The 15,413-nt window shown below is 39.8% G+C and overlaps 2 long non-coding RNA genes across 6 annotated transcripts in view; one reads left to right on the top strand and one right to left on the bottom strand.

Moving 5' to 3' along the window:
- The window catches only part of LOC116965284, a 179,381-nt gene that overhangs the window by 84,832 nt on the left and 79,136 nt on the right, over nucleotides 1-15,413 (bottom strand). For all 5 annotated transcript variants that reach the window (XR_006165484.1, XR_004409255.2, XR_004409253.2 and 2 more), the window contains exon 11: nucleotides 9,571-9,765. This is a non-coding gene — a long non-coding RNA (uncharacterized LOC116965284). The remainder of the gene's footprint in view (nucleotides 1-9,570; nucleotides 9,766-15,413) is intronic.
- On the top strand, nucleotides 1,940-15,206 carry LOC116965285. The gene is made up of 3 exons (XR_004409256.1): nucleotides 1,940-2,015; nucleotides 10,210-10,366; nucleotides 14,575-15,206. It is a non-coding gene; the product is annotated as an uncharacterized LOC116965285 (long non-coding RNA).

Below are 15,413 nucleotides of genomic sequence, written 5' to 3' on the forward strand. Positions count from 1 at the left end.
AAGAGGTCTGAGCCCCGTAGTTGGCACTATCCATACAAATGACCTTGACAGAGTTACCTCAGAGTATTGAAAGAACCACAGATACAGGTTCCTTCTGTTTTCCAAGCACATTACACTGATGGTTTAATATAGTACAATGTCACTTAGGCCTCAGTTTCCAGCTGTGTAAAATGGGACATTTGCCTTGTAAATAGAAGCCTCAAGGGCTTCTTTCAGTGGCACAGCAGCCTGTGCTCTACTGGGAAACTCTGCTACAATCTATGGCCAAGAGACCCCCCCATTTTAAACTTTATATATATGCGTTTGAACTATTTTATGAATTGGGCCCTATGTTTCATGCCAGGCATCTTGCCATGTGCCTCATTTAGTTTATATAAACCTCTAGGGCTGGCTTTAATCTGCTTTCCCAGAGTTCCTAGGTTTGGAAATGTATGTATCAGGAAGAAAGAGAGGGGAAGGAAAACAGAAAAGAAATCAAAGCACAGAGTGAGTTCACTTATGTAAATCTTAGTCAACCCTGATATGAGGGCTTATTTAGTTTTGCAGTCCTCACCCCTTCACCTCAGGTGCTGGGATTAATGGGGGAGCTTTTTTCCCCTTTTGATTGCGTAAATGAGGAAGCTGTTGACTCGCATGGTACTGGAAAGACATATGTGCTTCATTATCTGGATTCCTTGTATTGTTTCAGCTTGTCGTTGCTGGCTGGGAACATGCAGCCTTGAGCTGTTCCCATTTTTAAAATGCACTTTTTTCTGCCCCGGATTATTGCCAAGTGGAGATTTAAGTACACCATTACTTTTATGGAGGACTATTAAGAGTTATTAGATCCCATTAGAGCAGACTATGCTCTTTTAAAAAAGAATCCTTTCCTTTATTTTTGAACAACCATTTATATTCATTTAAATCTGACAGAATGTTTGTATCAATGCAAACACAGTTAATTATATCTTAGATCAGTGAGAACATTTCTTGTTTATGTTTAAAAAAAGTTTTACTGGTCTCCCCCAAAGACTATGTTTTACTTATGTGGCTTTAAAGCAATTCTGAAACATCACGGGTGCTAGGTGCACTGGGTGTTCTGGCATGGATGGCATAAGAAGAGTTGGAGAAAAGTGACTGGAAACTGAATCACAGCACAATCTGTACCTATTATTTAATTAGGTTCGGACAAAGTCCTCAGCTCATGGACACTAAAATATCAAGGAGAATCTTTACATCAGTAGAAGCAGGATCAGACCCCACATTACAGTAGGAATATGACCTAATATTATTGGCAGAAGTCACTACCAGTAAGAACTGCACACAATACCCGTTCCTGGGTGGTTGTGATTTTTTTAAAGACGGAATGTATGCTTGGATTAATTGCTAGTCTGTTCCAAATTTACTTCATGCCTACTCCTTTCTTTACAGTTTACATCCAGTTCTCCAAATTTCTGTGTGTTACTACTTGTCTCAAGTCAACTTCAAATAAAATGAAGGAAACATGTCTCAAATGAGTAAAGAATTATATGTGCTGACACTATATTCTCTGCAAAACATCTGAGAGATTAGCTCTGACTTTATCCCTTCCCTTATAGCAGCATTGGTTGTAACAATGTTCTTAGTAGGCCAGACCTACGGGTTTCATCTGCTTAAACTGTAATTTGTATAACCCACTTTGGGAAGAATGATACGTCTTCCTGAAAATACTCCATTCCCCTTCCCTTCCCACAGACACACTGTGAGGAGATGACTAAATGCTGCCACAGGAGGGAGAAAAACAAACAGGAAAGAATTAAAAGGGCCTCGGATAGGGCTGTCAAGCAAAAGGCATAAATTATTCAGCTCTTCCCCTCCCTGAACACTCTCGCAGCCAGAACATGCACACCACCTCCCTTCTGGATGAGACTTTGGCATGAATGGTGGATCCCATTACTGCTCCATCATGTTACCACAGCAGAGCATCGCTTGGCAAGATGATGCAGGATACTCCCTCAAGAAAACTTTGAAAGAACAGTGCTGCACGGCTGGACTAGGTAGCGGAGGGGAGGGAGGGAGCAAGTGGGAGGGCGGAGGAACATCCTGGTTATGTGGGGAATCATGTTTGAAATGGCTCCTCAGAGCATAAAGCAAGTCTAGGATTAGAAGTAATGGTTTAAAAAATGTATACGTTCCTGGAAAACTACCTATAGAGAGTTTGTGCAGGAAAGAATGCAGTTCCTTCCCTTTCAAAGATTGGTTTAACAAAACAATCAGCCACGTGAAGAGGCAAAGAGCAGAATTCTCACATATGTTGTTTGACTTCATTATTATTCTTAAGGCATGCTCTAAGGAAGGCAGTCAGAAGCAGAGTATTTATGTCTGAATCATAGCTGTCCTGCCTTAACTTGGTCCTGTCTTAACTTGGTCCTTTTCTGCCTGGTTTTTAAAGTCCTTAGGTTTTGTCTAGACTAGGAACAAGGTGTTTTTTTTCAGGAATTATAGCTCAATTGAACTTGTTCAACTAAACAAAAGCCAACATTTGAACAACGTCAGGATTGTGGTTTAGCAACTGTAGCTCAGTTCAAGAGGTGGAACAGAACTAAACTAGGTAAACTGTACTAACTCTTTCAACTTTTTTCCTAATTAGACAGGATTTAGAAGTTTGCTACAGGTGACAGACTGAAAATGTTAGGAAGCTTCTGAACACAGATCGGGCTGAACATTGGCAGGTTCCTTCCAACTAGTTCTGTCTGGAAAAGCAGAAGGGAGACAGCTCAACCTCAGTGGACCATTCAACCTAAGCTACCCAGCTATCTACCCAGATATTCGGCTTTTATTATACAGTATTTGGACACTGTCTGACTGAAAAGCCATAGAGGAAGCAATAATATTTTTCCAGGTGATTACAAAATATACTGGTAACAGGGCTGAGACCCACTTGACTTCAGTTCTGCTGGAGTCCTAGATTAGTGAATCATTCTGTTCTTCCCACAAGGAGGGACAGTGCAATAGGATTAGAATTTCCTCCACTGCTCATTTTCATTTTGAAATCTCATCTCAGAAAATGTACAAAGTAGATAATAAATTATTATTCTTACGCCAGGAATTTTCCGTTTTGAGTTTTATCTGTTGCTGGGTTTTGGCACCATTAAACTGTTAAGGGTAAATTTAAAAATAATTGAGAAACTGGCTTCCTGGATTGTAGTTTGGGGCTTTCTTGTGGCTTAGGAAAGCTTTTTGATTCAGAAAAGCTCCTTGATTTTTGATGAAGCTCGCAAGTATCTGTTGTCGCATGCAGATAACTTACTGATTATCTTTCCTCTGACTTTCCATCCCTGCATTACATAAGTTTTCCAGTAAGATTGCTAAGATAACTGGACTGCTCTAGTGTGTTTGGTTTTACACCTTTGTTACTTTAGATCTTTCTTTGGCAGTTGCATCTACCTACGCAGCTTAGTCATGGTCTGAAGTAAGTGTAACCCACCATTATCAGTACATACATGTGTAACTGGAATGTTATCACAGAAAATTGTGGTATATGAGTTTTCTGCTTCAGTGCCTTTTCATTTAGTATAAACTGTAAGACTCTTGGTTTTAGACTGGATCAACCTCCAGCGTTGATCAAGTTGGCAGCATTTGAGTAATAGGAGTAGAACTCGGCTTAGATCAAAACCCATTCAACATTACCTGAATCAAACCCGCATTTTTGTTCAACTTAATGGTGTATTAGGCGTTCTGTTCAACACAATGCAGTGAAGAAAATGTAGTCACTGCTCCAAGAAGCCTGCTGTCTAAACTGGAGTGATTCGAGGGTAGCTCATCGCATACAGACTAAATCAGTGAAATATTTTTTATGGATTAATACAGTTGGTTTTGCAAAACTAGAAGATTTACATGGATTGTGACTGTGAGAGGAGTAAGGTTTAGGAGACTGTTTTAAATAGTAGGGTAGAGTCCTTCTGGAAGGGTTTCAGAATGGCGGAGAAGAATTAACACAACATGGAAAACAGTTTGAGAAGGAAGAAATAAGCCAAGAGCATTTATCATTCTGCTGAAAATCTTGAAACTGATGTTAGGTAGCAAATGGATGCTAATAAGAACACACTTAGTAACCTACTTGAAAAGCTACAGGAAAAGAAAGAGAACAAGGATTTAACACAGAGGTCAAGAATAAGATGTGGGAGAGTCACAAGGCCTGGAAAGAATGTTGGATGAAGTGGAAAGAGATTAAAAAATATTAATTTTCTATTCTAATGGAGTCTGGAAGTGAATATGTCACTGTGTTTGATAGTGTGCATACGTTTGACAAGAAAATTGGTTTTGCTTCAGAAAGGATTAAAAAACTATCATCTAATATCAGACTACAGGAAGATAAAACAAGCTGTAGTAGAAATCCAGCAGGAAAATAACATGGCTTGGAGGCAGGCCCGCCACTGCTTTCATCTGTCCCCCAAGTTGGACAACACAGATTTTTAAGGGGCTTGAACTTCAGATTCTCTACTTTCCTGACTAGTATGTGTGAGCCGAAAGGAAGACCATCTGGACAGGTCAGTTCAGCAGGAGTGATAGTTTACAGAAACTGGAACAAATATCGGAATTATAGTCATTCTTTTTTTTCCAAGAGGAGGGGAATGGAAATGGAAAAATGTCAGTGAAAAAAACCATATAGGGCCCAGAATTCAGAGCTGAGGAAGTCTGCAATGGAGAATGTAGTTGAGACAGCTGTGCTGGGGCTTACCTAACCTAGGGCTGACCAAGCTACTTCCATGATGTCATATTTTGCTCTGATGGGCCATTAAATTAGTTTGTTGCTCTGGTCCTTGCTCCTGACACCTATTAAATCTACAGCTTTTGGGTTTGGAGTTGTCAAGGTAGCACTGCATTGGACACTAACAGAATCCATGTGGATTTTGGGGAATGAGACAGACCCTGCACAGAAGCTCTTTGCTCTTTTCTTGGCTGCCTTTTCAGGATATTTTTTTCTATGCATATTCTAGGATTGATTTTAGAGAACCAAAAGAATAATGTACTATCTATCCTCCATATGTACTGTTTAATGCTGGATGAATTTAAGAAAGCTAGTTTTTGGGCTTGGGCCTACACTTATCCTCTGCAGTCTTGCAGGAAATATCCCTCAATTTCAAAAGAATAGAGAAAAAATATTGAATTCTACAATGTTTGTATTATTAAAAGGCCACACAGAGGATTCATTCATATTTACAATAGTCACAAGAACTTGCAAGTATTTAGTGTCTCTCATCCCAAAGGAATGTGCAGTTACCTTCTCTATATTTGCACTGTAGATAACAGAGATCTTATACAACATTTCAAATCCCAAGCTACTTGCAAGACATAGCACTTACTGGATACAAGTCCCATCTGCTTTTCTTACAGCAGGCAATCGTAGGATCTTCTTAAGGATGCCAGAATCCTCACAACGACAGGTCCAAAATTGTCCTGTCTACTTCAAATAAACTGTTCCCAAGGAATATTATGAATCAAGAGAGTCAGTGATGCAACTAGCCTTTTAAATGAATCCAAAATGGTTGGTCAAATGCGCACTTTGGATTTTCATTTTGATTACGCTTAGTAAAGTTTTCTTTGCAGTATCCTCTGAATATCTCCTTGCCTTTCATCGGGTCTCTCAATGTCTCTCATTTCTAGTCCTCAAGAGAACAGCTACACGCTCCCTTCTGTTTATTTCTTCCCACAAACCTAAGCTAAATGTGGAGCATGTCCCATACACTCCTTCTACCACCAATCGTGAAGTCCCAGTGGCACATCCAGACAATGCAACCTGCTACTTTATGTGGCTAGAGAAGCAAAGATGCAGTTTTGCAATACTCATTCTTCTTGACAAAGATCAATTATTTTGAGTAAGTCTTTAATGAAATAAACACTGACTAGCGACTAGGAGACTGACTAATAAGTTGCTTCTCGCTTCTACCAGGAGCCTTGAAGTGCAGGACAGAATCCAGGAAAGATTTTCTGGAAAACAAAGAGAGACCCAATAAAGTCTCTAAGCCTGGGCAAGTCAATAAACTGTCACAGTTGCCCAGAAGGAATTGGCTTGTCTTAGATAAACTTACAAAACGCCCTGAAAAAACAGAACTTTTTTAAATGGCAGAGATTAATTTTCTGACTTCAAAGTAGTATTAATGCAGAGCTTGGCTAAGGTTTCCTGTGCAAGCAGTTTCCCCTCGAGCAATGATTTCAGAATCTGCCTTGTTTTAAGGCTGGCATTTGCTGCAGCTGCAGACCTGGAGTATTTTCGATCCCCTCTGAGTGCTGGAACACTATCCAACAATTAAACCGCAACCCCAAAACAATCAAACATCTGTTTGGAGGCAGGCTGCTCAGTGACTGGCATTCTCCTGCCAGCATAAACACTATAGCTGCTGAGTGATTCCTGTCTTGTGTGTGTGTATGTGCGCGCTGCTTGTGTGTTCTTTTGTTCCTGCAAGCAGTAAGATTTTGTACATGTAAATGTGCTGAAGAGCATTTTTATTGCCATATATGAATGTGCCCATCTAGTTTATTTGTGGAAGTGTTTTTGTTGACATGAACACACATGTTTGAGTGTCAGTTTGAGATCTGGTTATCTGTGTGCTGGAGGTGGCTTTGCAGAAAGCAGCTGAGGATGTGGACTGTAAGCCTGGAATCAGGTATGTGTTTATGCAGTGCTCTTGGTGCACGTTCATTTACAGATGTTTTTCTTGCTTTTATTTGGGCAAAATTAGCATTATGGCTGCATGTAGTTTTATGCAGAGACAAGTATTTTCAAGTGTGTGAATGTGTGTATACATGTAGAACTGTATCTGTTAAAGGGTTTGTGCTTTTTATGGACACCTATGCCACACCTGATCTTTAAATTCTGCCACTGAACTGATCAGCTACTTGGAACATAAGAGCTGATATCCCTTAATCTAGGCCCAGGAAGGGAGATAAACTACTGGAAGCAGTTCAGAATTGGTTCCAAAAGAACAGGTAGGTCTGGCCCTGTTGTAATCTCAGTCTCTAAAACCTCTGATTTCAAGAACTGTCTTGGGACTATGTCAGGGAATCTGAGGATGATTTGACTCAAGGACTTTGGGAAAAGGGAAGGGTGAGGAATACTAAAGTTAGGTCTGTCTGCCTAGAGGACAAATTATTCTCCTTCCTAAAAGCACTTACAGACTCCATGCAGGTAGCTGCTTTTGTCCTATTTTATTTATAGACTTCAAATAACCATGGGCTGTTCGTAGCCAGGGTAAGGTAGCATGCAAATGGAATTCATTCCCAACAGGAACTCCCTCCCTGTAAAACTAAGACCAGCTTTCAGAAAATGCAATTGTTCCCACTCCTAGCTAAATGACAGCTTGTGCTGCTCCTACCAGTTCTCCCTGAACCCCCAAGGTCTAGAGACTGCTGCTTACCATTTGTGGTGTCTATATACCTAGCAATATATGAGCCACCACAGTAGGTGCTAGCCATAGCCTGCTTGCTTGAAAACATCAGTATCACAAGTGACGGAATCTGGGCCACCCACTGGCTATATTTCTGGAGCATTTCTCTGTCTAGGAGAGAGCAGCTGGAGTTTTTTGCTTTAGACCATTTTTCAGATATCCTATTGCTCAAGTATAACAACATGCCATTATAGGAAAGAAAGATTTGGTGAGCCCCACAACTTAACTTACTGTTATAGTCACCTATTCTTTTGCACCGGCCTTATTTTTCTTTTTACCAATTTAAGCTGAGAAAGTTTTCTAGTAAACAGCTTTGCCTCACAAATCATAGGAGATTGTGTTGCTTCGTGGAGGACAGAGTATAGCACATAGAGTGTAGTAGTAAAGCACAGAGAATCAGTATTCTTCTGTCACGTCTGCTACCCAGGTGCTGTAGAACATGAAAACCATTTTATCTTTGTTCAACAAAATTTCCCCATCTGTCAAATGGGGAAAGGATTTACTGTGGTGAGAGACAGACTTGTGCAACATAATGTTTACTACGTTGAGATACTTGAACTCAAAAAAGCTACAAAAGAACACTATTGCTATTACATACTGTATTGACTACAGTGCATGTATGCACACCTGATTTATAAATGGCAGAGAAAGAAAGCTCCGTCTGCACCACAGCAGTGTCACGTAAGTTCCAGGATCTGCCTCCCCCTTTGACTCCACAACGGTTGGTCTCCAGACTTCAGTTAGAACCATTAAGATTCTTCCAAGTATGGAGCTTGTGGTTAGTCATCGTCTGGAACTATATCCCTATTGACAGCTAGAATAAACTATGTGGTCACTCAATTGTGAAGCTCCTGCGGCGGGAGGTATTACATTCTCAAGCCACACATTGCATGAGATACGTCCGCTTGCCTGGGAACAACAGAAAGATTGCTCTATAGCGTGCAACGCAATTTTCACTCACTTTTTCTAACAGAAGAGCTCTCAATAGTGTATAACATGATGATCACGACAAAAGGCCCTTTGTCAACATTGGCAGCTGCTCAATTTCTAAGTCTTGTTTTCCCACAAACTCCAAATCCACAAAAATATGAAGTGCAACTTAAGGAAGCTCTCAGCTGCATACCACTTTGTTCACTTCCAAACCAGATGTGAAATGGGTTTTGGTGTCTCTTCTATTCCTCTCTGATCTGTCTCTAAATTTGGATTCTGAGACCTTGGAACTTTGAACTGTTCCCTTAAAATTTATTCCTTATTTGTTGCAGGAGTTTTGAGAGATATTTGAAGCTCTTTTACTTTGTGGGATTAACATATTCACCCTGCCACTAATTAGTCTAGATCTCAGAAAGCCCCAAACCTTAACTTTTGGCTCACTATTCGGCCAGCCAATAAATAACATCAGAGACATGAAAACAAACAGTAAAGTATAAACTTAGTAATTGTGTAATGTCTTAAAAAAAAAAAAAAAAAGGGAGTGGTACTGCTTAGTGAAAGTGTAACAGGATAAATTCAGAAGCAATTAAGTGAAGCAAAGCAATATAAAATATCAGTATGACTACTGGGAATAATGTATTCAAAGCTAGCAGAATAGTCTCCCACTGGAAAGGACAAAGAACTAGTCACTTGAACAATTACAGACCAACTAATAAATGCTAGACATCTTACAGTTGTATGCAGAAGTTACGTTGATAAAAACAGGCCGAAGATGCTAATTGTAGTTCCTAGAGTCAGGAAAAGCAAGTAGAAGTTACGTGAGCTACCAGCCATTTGCTTATCAAAACTCTCTGATTTGTGCATACATTCTCAGCCACAACTGTTTGCATTATTCTGTCCATGTTACATGGTATTTTTCTTTTTAGTCAATAACCTGGATCAAAAATCTGACATACATTTCTTTTGGGAATAACTTGTATAAAACAGCACCTGACTATCTTGTTGAGAAAGTGAAGGTTATTCAGATCTGGAAAGGTATTTGCCATGCAAAGTCTCATCTAGGCTGACAACAGCAGCTTCCCATACTCTGTCCTGGGGGGGAAAGGAGGTGTCAGATCCTCACATCTGCCATCCCAGCGCACAGCTGTGAGTTGTTCAGGGGGAACCACCCCTGCTTGCCCAGCTGCCCTCCCATTCACTGTCACTCAACAAGTAACTATTTCACAGTCCTTACCGAAAACAATAGGACCTTTCAGGAAGGAAATCAGATCTTGACTCTGATAGGAAGGCAGCTGTGAGACACATGAAAGCTTCTGCTTGCTGTCTCTTCCTTGTCTCACAAGGTTCAGATTCAAAGACTCCTCATAAAACATCCAGAGCCCCTTCAGAGCAGCCAGTGTTGCAAAGGAGATTCTAAACTCTCAGTACCCTGCAGAAAGATACATAGACTGATGAAGAGTTCACTAACCATTTAGATGGATAGAGGAGGGGAAGGAGTATACACCAAAATAGAATGAAAACAGAAAAAAATAGACCAAGAAAGAGTGTTGAATTTCACTGCTTTTTTGATCCCAAGAGGAGACCCCATGCTTTATACACTCGAGGTATCATTTCTCCCATTACTGATATTAAGTTGCCTCCGTGGCAGAAGGCAGACGCTTTTACCAGCACTGAGTTATACCATACACCAGCCTGCCACAATCCCCCCAGTTTGTTAGGGCATTGTCTGCTTTATAACCTTGGATGGAGGAGTATTACCTGCTAAAACAGCACTGTTACAATCACCTCTGCGGTTTCCCTCCTAGCCTGATTTCTCATCTAAGAACTGATGAGGTCCAACACTGTTTTAACTTACTAATTATTTTCATTTCAGGACATTACTGCTGCTGATTAGGAAACACACTGCACCCAGAAAATGGATGAATTTCATTCCTAAGGGTGTGGCCATGCTTCAAAACAACACACTTGGAGCTCAGTGTACAAGCACCGCCTCAAGAATCCAGGAAAATTAACCCATGTGGAGCTTCATGGTAACATGGCTAGATGCCTTCCAATACCTAAACTCACTTATTTACAAGCACATTGAGTGTTTACACTTCACTGCAGCCTGTAGCATAAATTAGTCTGAGAAAACCAAGTGTAGAGGAGGAGCTGCTGTTCACACAGAACTACGGTCAATAAAAAGGCCGATTCTTTTTTATTTCACGAGAGTATCTAGACTGCTCTTCAGAACGGTATGAAAACAATACATGCACTGTTTTATCAGGGATTGGCCAGCCTATGATCTCTTTTTCTTTTTCTATTTTAAATACACTGAGCTGTGTCCAAGCACAGAGACAGTTCAGTGCTCATATAGCAGCACACAACACATGCTTGACTAGCCTATAGATTAGCCACGTGTTACCCTCCCCTGCTGCTGTTTCTTCACCTCATCCTTATTCTTGCAGTCTCTCTTGCTAGTCTTTTTCTCCTATTTCCTGCTTACATTCTGTTTTCAGTGTGCTCCTTCCTTCATTCATTACATTCACCTGTCTCCACTAGCTAATCCCCATTTCAAGCAAAGGAACAAAGAGAAAACTGAATGGAAGTCTTCCATTCCAGGCAACAACATGACTTTAGCCAGTAGCTGTCTCTTGAGCACAAAATGCCTCAGCCCCCTTCTTTAGGGTGACTGTTTGCCTACCATGCCTACAGAAGGAACGCCTTCCTGGCAGGGCAGGCTGTAAAGCAGAATAGAGCTGGGATTTTACCGAGGCCCTGGAGGACCTGCCAGACTGCAGTAACGCTGAGGTCCGTCCCCAGCGCTTGCAGGAAGGTCCCTGCAGACTGCAGGTGCAATTTAAGTGTGTACACACGGGGAAGGAGATTTAAGGCCTCAAACAGGAGGATTTCTGCTGTATCACATGCAAGTACCACAGCCATCCGAAGAAACCATGAGACCACTTCCTCCCTTATAACTGGACCACTTGCTTCACTTCATAGCAAAAAACAAAATACACATTTTTCAATTCAAAGTATCTTATTTTAGACTAAGAAAAATAATGACAATAAAGTAGACATAAAGTATCCAGAGAGATCTCAGTAGCACTTTATAGGAGAGTGACCATTTATGTTTCTCTTTTATAAGAACATACAGTAAGTTATAGAAATGAGCCAATTATCCACAAGTACAGCATTCATCTGTGGTGTACAGAAAACAAAAGATATATTGTGTCTACAGCCATATAGAAACAGTTCTTGACTGAGGTCATTCTGAGCAGTGATAAATGAAAAGAACAGAAATTATCCAGTTGAGTGCGGATGGAACCTTTACAAGTAGCCTGGGTTTGACAGTGAGGTGATGAATAAATAATACACATTTCAAACATGTGATATGGCCTGACTCTTTCCTTGTATGGAATTTTCAAGGATATTGGTCAAAATTCAGAAGCCACTGATACGCGTTCTCTGTTGAGAATATTATCCTGCCCATAGTTAGCAGGTCACATTTCAAGGCTTATCCAGTGTGATGCCAATTCCGAACTCACAGTTTCATGCTGTCTTCCTGTCTTTTACCACAGCAATTTCCAGCTCTTACACTCAGCCTGAAGTGCTCCTCTACTTTTTTCCCCACTTCCTCTGTCGTCAACTTCGGACTTAACTAAGAGTAAGTCTGCTTACGTGAACGTGCCTGCTCTAGGCAGCTACTTATATGTCGTGTGTGTTATATTGTGTGTTCCTTTGTCTTTCCCCTCTTTCATTCCTCAGTTTCGTATTTCAGTTTTGATTTGCTCGTATGTTTTGAACAGATTCCTATTTTCTACTCTTGAACAACACTCCCGAAAAAGCCTCTTGTCTGTATAAATGCTGCCTGCTCTAGTACAACATGCATCCTCTAGTTACCTTACTGTAACTTTGCCGATGAGGTGTAAGATTTTGCTACTGATAATGGAGGCAAGAGTTAGCTTTTAGTTCATGAGGTGAGGATGTAGGTTTTCAGCTCTGTAGCTCATGAACTCAATCCCATTTATAACCCAAGGGAGGAGCTGTTACACAGGATCCCATCACCGATTGCCATCATGTTAGCATTGCCTTCTCATCATCATGTAGTTGAATTGTTACCCCATATATCGTATTTCCCCATACTAGAAAACTCACAGTTCCTCACACCAGAGAAATAAATGTCAACTTCTTAAACATTTGTTTGAAATGGGAGGAAAAATGTATTACAGTGAGTGATTTCAATTTTTGTACTGTCTGCTGAAGGTTTTATGCTGCCAGAAACACACAGACAAAAAATTATTCTTGTTTACAAGTGATACAAATAATTTTCTCCTTCAAAAACTATTGTATCTGGCATAGTAGAAATTTTTAGAAGTGAAAAAAAAATTATTTAGTAATAAAAAATTACTGGTGTCAGAATATTATTTGATTGTCATTTTTTTTGAGAAAAAAGGCTGAATCAGTAATACACATACTTGCTGCTTTAAAGTGGACAATTTCACTATGACAAAAACAATTATAAGACAAAAAAGCTTAGAGGAAATAACCTTAAAGAAAAATATGGATAATATATGCAAACTATATAAAAGCATTTACTTATTGGAAAAAAAAATGCAATCTCACTAACAGTAAAGAATGCTAAGTTAGTTAAAAATGGATAAAACCATTTATAAAACAACAGGGATGCAAAAGTAATCATACAGCTAATTCTACAAAAACCATAAATGAAATAAGAGAAAATGATAGCAACAGCTATAAATTAAAGTTAGAAAGCGTAAACAATTTAGAACAGAAACAATGAAGCAAGGAAAATAATGAACAGTACTTATCACCTATAACAAAAAGAAATTAGTTGCTCTATAAGGTTTATACAGAAAAAAATATTTTTCATTGTGTTCAAGTATAGGCTTATATATTTGAAAACAATGAGAAACAGCAAAAGATAAGCTCTTAATGCAATACCACATTCCACTTCCAGCACCACTACTGAATCTGAGGCAGGAATGAATAGAGAGAAATTACACATCACATTAGACGATGACAACAGTCTTTCCTGGTCTTAAAATTCATATATCTATGAATTACTAGGTAGCTAGCCCAACTATGCTGCTGCTAGCAAAAGTGCAGCTGCATCATTACTGGAAAATGGGACGAGCTGTGTACACAAATAGTGCTATCGTTCAAACATGCCTGCCCAAATCCTCCCTGCTAGTCCATTTAGTGCTTTCTTCAGCCTTTCTCATTCAAAAGGCTGCACTGCTGAGCTTCGCTGTGTTCTGGATCAGGGTTAATGCAGTACCTCAGTTCTAATGGCAATTAAGCATAGCACTCTTCGTTTTTAACACCACGTCACACATCTGAAATGCAGCACGCTGGAGTAAGCCCACCCCCAAGAAAACATCCCTCCTGCATTGTTCACAGTTATACTATGGTTGATGTGAGCATTATAAGAGCCCTTGAAAACTGGCTTGACTGCAAGGCAGTAATTAACTCTGCATTTTATTCCTTTGGCTACAGTTCATTCTATAGAACTAGTCCACAACAGTAATTTATCTTTGCTCTTCTTAAGCATTAGTGGGAATGAGGTAGATGAGAAGGTGGTTACTTGATCTGCAAGCAAGGAAGAATTGGAGAGCAATATGGTTCAATAAAGAGGCCATACTGGATACTCAAATATCCTTTCTGACACACCGGTTAAACATGGGTTTCAGTTGGTGTAAAAAAACCTGCAGTCCCACTGATGCAAGTTGTTCTCATTTATTCATCTTCTTAAATTATTCAGGCTGCAATAGATGCAGATTTGTCTTCATGACTTGCAAGTTATGAATGCTGGGGTAGGACTTGGGCAGTGGGATGTTATTGAGAGGCGAAACCAGAATGACCTAAACATTTCTCTAGGGACTGCAATAAAAGGGCAGAAGGCAGATGCGAAAGTGAATTCTTCCAATCCTGTGTAACAGAAACAAATATCTTCATTTCAAGAAAACTGTTTTATACCCTTTCCTTCTAGCAGACAAAAAAAATTTTATTTGAAAAACTAAGCTTTTTTATTTTCTTGAAAACTGCAAACTTCCCAAATGCAGTAACTCCTAAATTTTTTTACCTTAATTCACAGAGAAAAAGTGGCCTTCCCAAGACTACAACCCCATGTCTTGCTTGCAGTTTGCTCCTTTGGGCTTGGATTGCTAAGCCAGTTAAACAAGACATTGGTCAGGTTTTAACACACCATCTTATGATTTTTTTATTTTGCTTTCAGATTTTTGAAAGGTTTCCAAGAATACCAGGCAAGGAAATGAAATCTTCATCCCAAGGAAAAGATCCCTTTCCAAAACTGTTAATCTTTCCTTATGACATGTTTTGGAATACAAACGTATCCAGAGGGGGTTTATTCAGCAATATGCTGTGTTCATGTAAGTAATCAAAATCGGGGTTTATTACAGTGGTACATATGTTAACAATAATTCAAACTTTTATTCACCCTGTTTCACCACCACAGCTGCTCGTGGTTTTCCTTAAGGCCCCACCCAGTGACACTTGGAACACAAGCAGATACACGTATGTATTACAGGGAGCGATGCTTTGCATTGTTATTAGAGAACTAGGCTTCCTTCAGCATGCAATATTATCATAACAAACTCAGGACTACCCGCTTTCTGTCACTATATGACATTCCATATATGCTGGAATCGGCAGAATTAGAACACAGATCTGGTTTCTACATATCACTTCTGATTAATTTTTGCATTACAGAGACTGAAGACAATTATAGAGCCTCTGGATGATCCAGATTCCAGCCATTTGTAGGTCTGTCCCACTAGTATGTCCAGTGAAGCCATTTATGGGTTCTATATAATTGAATGCATAGATAAGTGAAGAACAGGGACGTAGTAAGCTTTAATATTAAAGTGGCTAATGAGGGATTAATATTTTCTGCAAAAGTCCTAAATAAAATTTAAAATCTCATTTCTCAAGACACATTCATGGAATCGTAGAATACCAGGTTGGAAAGGACCTCAAGGATCATCTGGTCCAACATTTCTTCGCAAAAGCCTGGTATAGGCAAGCTGGCCCAGCACCCTGTCCAGCTGAATCCTA

Source organism: Tyto alba, unplaced genomic scaffold (genome assembly GCF_018691265.1).
Source record: "Tyto alba isolate M040663 unplaced genomic scaffold, T.alba_DEE_v4.0 Super-Scaffold_20000042, whole genome shotgun sequence".
In the NCBI taxonomy this organism is placed as follows: Eukaryota; Metazoa; Chordata; class Aves; order Strigiformes; family Tytonidae; genus Tyto; species Tyto alba.